Consider the following 5,471-nt stretch of genomic DNA (forward strand, 5'->3'; position numbering starts at 1 on the left):
TCTAGGTTGGTCATAACTTTCCTTCCAAGGAGTAAGCGTCTTTTAATTTCATGGCTGCAGTCACCATCTGCAGTGATTTTGGAGCCCAGAAAAATAAAGTCTGACACTGTTTCCACTGTTTCTCCATAGATACACACATATATATACACACATAAATATATATATAAAGTTCTAGACAAAAATAGATATAGATTTATAGATTCTAATTTTATAATTATCAGTAAGTAATTTTTTATTTCTTTTAAAGTCCTTTTGGGATTTTGGAAAGATTATGTGAGCCTTGTACAGTAACTTACAGCATATTCCTAATCTCTGAAGAATTTAACTTTGCAATTACTTTCTTTGAATGTTATCTAGAACTTGAAAGTAAAATCATAATGGGTCTAGAGTTTTCTTTGTGAGGATAATTTTGGCTACCTTTTTACTTTTTTCTATTTTTCATGTTGATAGCATAATTCAAGTTTCTTCTTTTTTTTTTTGTATAAGCTTACTTATAGCAAATTTAATTGCAACTGTGCATTGACTATATCCTGCCACTTTTCACATATATTATTAATTATTATTATTACTCAGTTCAAAATATTTTCTAAAGTACATTATACTTTTTATTGACCAATTGGTAATCAAGGAAGTTAGAAATATGTAGCTTAATTTCCAATACAATAAACAGATTTTATGAAAATATTCATGACACTTTTTACAGAACTAGAATAATTCTAAAATTTATATATAACCACAAAGACCCATAATGGCCAAAGCAATATGGAAGAAAAGAGCAAAGTTGTACGCATAATCCTCTTAGACTTCAGACAAAACCACAAAACGGCAGTAATCAAAACAGAATCGCTTTGGCACAAAAACAGATATATAAATCAATGGACCAGAATGAAGTCCAGAAATAAAGCCACATACCTATGGTCAATTAATCTGTGACAAAAGAAGCAAGAATATACGATAGAGAAAAGAGAGGCTCTTCAGCAAGTGGTGTTGGAGGAAATCTGGACAGCTACATGTAAATCAATAAAACTGAAACACTCTTTCACACTGTATACAAAAATAAATTTAGGTTTAATGACCTAAATGTAAGTGATGACATCATAAAATTCCTAGAAGAGAACACAGCAAAGCATTCTTGGATGTATTCTCAGATTGGTTTCCCAAGGCAAAAGAAATAAAAGCAAAAATAAAAAAAGACAACCTAATCAAACTTCAAAGCTTTTGCACAGCAAAGGAAACCATCAGCAAAATAAAGTATCAACTTATGGAATGGGAGAAAATACTTGTAAATGATGCAACCAACAAGAGGTTAATATCCAAAATATACAAGTATTCCATACAATTTAATATTAAAAAAAAACAATAAAAGATGGGTATAAGGCCTAAAAAGACGTTTCTTTGAAGAAGACATACAGATGGTCAACAGGCATGTGAAAAGATGCTCAACATCACTAAGTATTAGAGAAATGCAAATCAAAACCATGAGGTATTGCCTCCCACCAGTCAGAATGGCTATTATCAAAAACTGTACAAATCATAAATGAGGGAGAGAGTATGGGAAAAAGAGAAACCTCCTACACTGTCAGTAGGAAAATAAATTTATGCAGCCACTATGGAGAACATTGTGGAAGTTCCTTAAAAAACTAAACATGAAGTTACTGTGTGAGCCAGCAATTCCACCCCTGGGCATATATCCAAAAGATGAAAACTCTAATTTGAAAAGAGATATGTACCTCAATGTTCATTGCAGTGCTGTTTACAATAGTCAAGATATGGAAACAACCCAAGTGCCCATCAGCAGATGAATGAATAAAGAAAATGTACTATATATGTGTGTGTGTGTATATATATATATATATACACACACATATATAGTACATGTGGAATGGAATATTACCCACTTATAAAAAAATGGAATATTGCCATTTGCAGCAATACGGATATACCAGAGAAAGACAAATATTATATCATTTATTTGTGGAATTTATAAAGTAATACAAAGGAGTCTATATATAAAACAGAAACACACTCATAGACAAAGAAAACAAATTTATGGTTACCAAAGTGGAAAGGGAGGGGGTAGAGATAAATTAGGGTTAAGGGATGAACAGATACAAACTACTATACATAAAATAGACAAACAAAGAGGTTTTACTCTATAACACAGGGAACTATTCAATATCTTGTAATAATTCATAATACAAAATAATCTGATATATATCATCAGATTATATATTATAATCTGATACATATATATCAATCCCTTTGCTATATACTTGAAACACATAGTATTGTCAGTCAATTATACTTCAATTTTTAAAAAATGCAGCAACAAACTGCTGATCAAGATCTGATCCACTCTGAAGAAAGCTTCTCCCTGAGTTCCCCGAAATGCTATACAAGAGAGAAAAAATATTTTCCTAACTTTTAAGAACTTCTGTATATTGCTGTTTTCATCATGGAAGATAACTATAGTTCTCTCTAAAGAAATAGACAAATAAATTCTGAGTTAAAAAAAATAATAGTATCTTAGGCTTTTTCGCAATGGGTTTGCTGCCAGGACACAGATGTCGTGAAAACCACCATTTTGCTTAAACCTAAGCAAAAATGGGAGAGGAAGAGACCCACATCTACACTGGGCCTGTTGATTCAAGGAAATCTACCATGACTTGCCATCAGATCTACAAATGTGGTGGCATCAACAAGTGAACAATTGGAGAGTTCGAGAAGGAGGCTGCTGAGATGGGAAAGGGCTCCTTCAAGTATGCCTGGGTCTTGGACAAACTGAAAGCTGAATGTGAGTGTGGTATCACCACTGATATCTCCCTGTGGAAATATGAGACCAGCAAGTACTATGTTACCATCACTGATGCCCCAGGACACAGAGACTTCATGAAAAACAGATTACAGGCACATCCCAGGCTGACTGTGCTGTCCTGATTGTTGCTGCCGGTGTTGATGCATTTGAAACTGATATCTCCAAGAATGGGCAGACCCATGAGCATGCCCTCTGGCTTACACTCTGGGGTGAAACAACTGATTGTTGGAGTTAACAAAATGAATTCCACTGAGCCACACTATAGCCAGAAGAGATACGAGGAAATTGTTAAGGAAGTCAGCACCTACATTAAGAAAATCGGCTACAACCCCGACACAGTAGCATTAGTGCCAATTTCTGGCTGGAATGGTGACAACATGGAGCTAAGTACTAACATGCCATGATTCAAGGGATGGAAAGTCATCCATAAGGATGGCAATGCCAATGGAACCACTCCGCTTGAAGCTTTGGATTGTGTACTGTCACCAAATCGCCCAACTGACAAACCTTTGTGTTTGTCCCTTCAGGATGTCTATAAAATTGGTGGTATTGGTACTGTCCCTGTGGGTCAAGTAGAAACTGGTGTTCTCAAACCTGGCAGGGTGGTCACCTTTGCTCCAGTCAATGTAACAACTGAAGTGAAGTCTGTAGAAATTCACCTTGAAACATTGAGTGAAGCCCTTCCTGGGGACAATGTTGGCTTCAATGTCAAGAACATGTCTGTCAAAGATGTTTGTCATGGCAATGTGGCTGTTGACAGCAAAAATGACCCACCAATGGAAGCAGCTGACTTCACAGCTCAGGTGATTATTTTGGACCATCCAGACCAAATCAGTGCTGGATATGCACCTGTGCTGGATTGTCTAACAGCTCACATTGCTTGCAAGTTTGCTGAGCTGAAGAATATTGATCACCATTCTGGGAAAAAGCTGAAAGACAGCCCTAAATTCTTGAAATTTGGTGATGCTGCCATCGTTGATATGGTTCCTGGCAAGCCCATGTGTGTAGAGAGTTTCTCTGACTCTTCTCCCCTGGGCTGTTTTGCTGTGCGTGACATGAGACAGACGGTTGCTGTGGGTGTCATCAAAGCAGTGGACAATAAGGCAGCTGGAGCTGGCAAGGTCACCAAGTCTCCCCAGAATGCTCTGAAGGCATTCTGGGGAAATTTCTAAATGTTCATTTGAACATTATCCCCAATACCTGCCACTGCAGTCTTAATCAGTGGTGGAAGAACTGTCTCAGAACAATTTGTCTCAATTGGCCACTTAAGTTTAATAGTAAAGACTTGTTAATGATAACAAAGCATCATAAAACCTTCAGAAGGAAAGGAGAATATTTTGTGGACCATATGCTTTGTGTATGGCAGTTTTAAGTTATTAGTTTTTAAAATCAGTACTTTTTAATGAAAACAACTTGACCAAAAATCTGTCACAGAATTTGAGACCCATTAAAAAAAAGTTTAATGAGAAAAAAAGAATACTATCTTTGAAAATATTAATTGTAACTCATATTAATACAATAACAGTAGTAACACAAAACATGAGTACTAGTATTTTTGGTGTGTGCATGAGGACTTGTAGAAAAATTCTACAAATTAATGTTAAAAGGCAAACTTACCCTGTAATAAATATATGCATAATTTCATGAGGGTTTGTTTGATATAAATTTATAATATAAAATGTCTTTGTATTACAAATTATTGTTAAAATTCTTCACACTTACATCATAGAAGAGATGAATGTTTTCTTTTCCTTGGATTTATACAAAGACATCATTAAGTTGAATAAGAATTGATTGAGCAATTACAATATACTAAGTAGAATTTAGGTATATAATGGTGCCCATATACATGATGATAACATCTTGGAGGAAGTTTGATGTTTGAGGATAAATAAGCCAAAAATAACCTGCTGTTGCTGCTGCTAAGTTGCTTTAGTTGTGTCCAACTCTGTGCGACCCCATAGATGGCAGCCCACCAGGCTCCGCCGTCCCTGGGATTCTCCAGGCAAGAGTACTGGAGTGGTTTGCCATTTCCTTCTCCACTGCATTAAACTGAAAAGTGAAAGTGAAGTCACTCAGTCGTGTCTGACTCTCAGCGACTCCATGGACTGCAGCCTATCAGGGTCCTCCATCCATGGGATTTTCCAGGCAAGAGTACTGGAGTGGGGTGCCATTACCTTCTCCGAAGAATAACCTACTTTCTTCTAAATAAGTTAATTGCACATGGAACTCTCATTATAAGGCTCTTTATACTTGGCATGTTTTCAGCTATATTATAAGAGTACATGGAAAACAGTATATTTGAGAAGACTTTCTAAATTACCTCCTTCATTTGTCAATATGCAAGAAAATTCCTCTAAAGTCTATTCCAAAAACTTTATTCCACAGAGGGTACTCATAGTTTATATAATATAAAGTCAACTTTTTAGCAAACTACTCAAGACTCTGGAGAAGGAAATGACAACCCACTCCAGTATTCTTGCCTGGAGAATTCCATAGTCAGAACAGCTTAGGGGGCTACTGTTCATGGGGTAACAAAGAGTCAGACATGACTGAGTGACTAAGCACACTCAAGACTTTAGTAAATCTTTATAACTCCAGTCTTAGTAATCAGAGTCATACCCATATATTAAAATCATATGAAGGAAAAATGACA

At 35.9% G+C, this 5,471-nt stretch overlaps 1 pseudogene; it reads left to right on the top strand.

The window, feature by feature from the left end:
* Positions 1-2,604: 2,604 nt before the first annotated feature.
* On the top strand, positions 2,605-3,987 carry LOC104981789 (annotated as a pseudogene).
* Positions 3,988-5,471: the final 1,484 nt, after the last annotated feature.

This window comes from Bison bison, unplaced genomic scaffold (genome assembly GCF_000754665.1).
Source record: "Bison bison bison isolate TAMUID 2011002044 unplaced genomic scaffold, Bison_UMD1.0 scf7180017864519, whole genome shotgun sequence".
NCBI classification, from domain to species: Eukaryota; Metazoa; Chordata; class Mammalia; order Artiodactyla; family Bovidae; genus Bison; species Bison bison.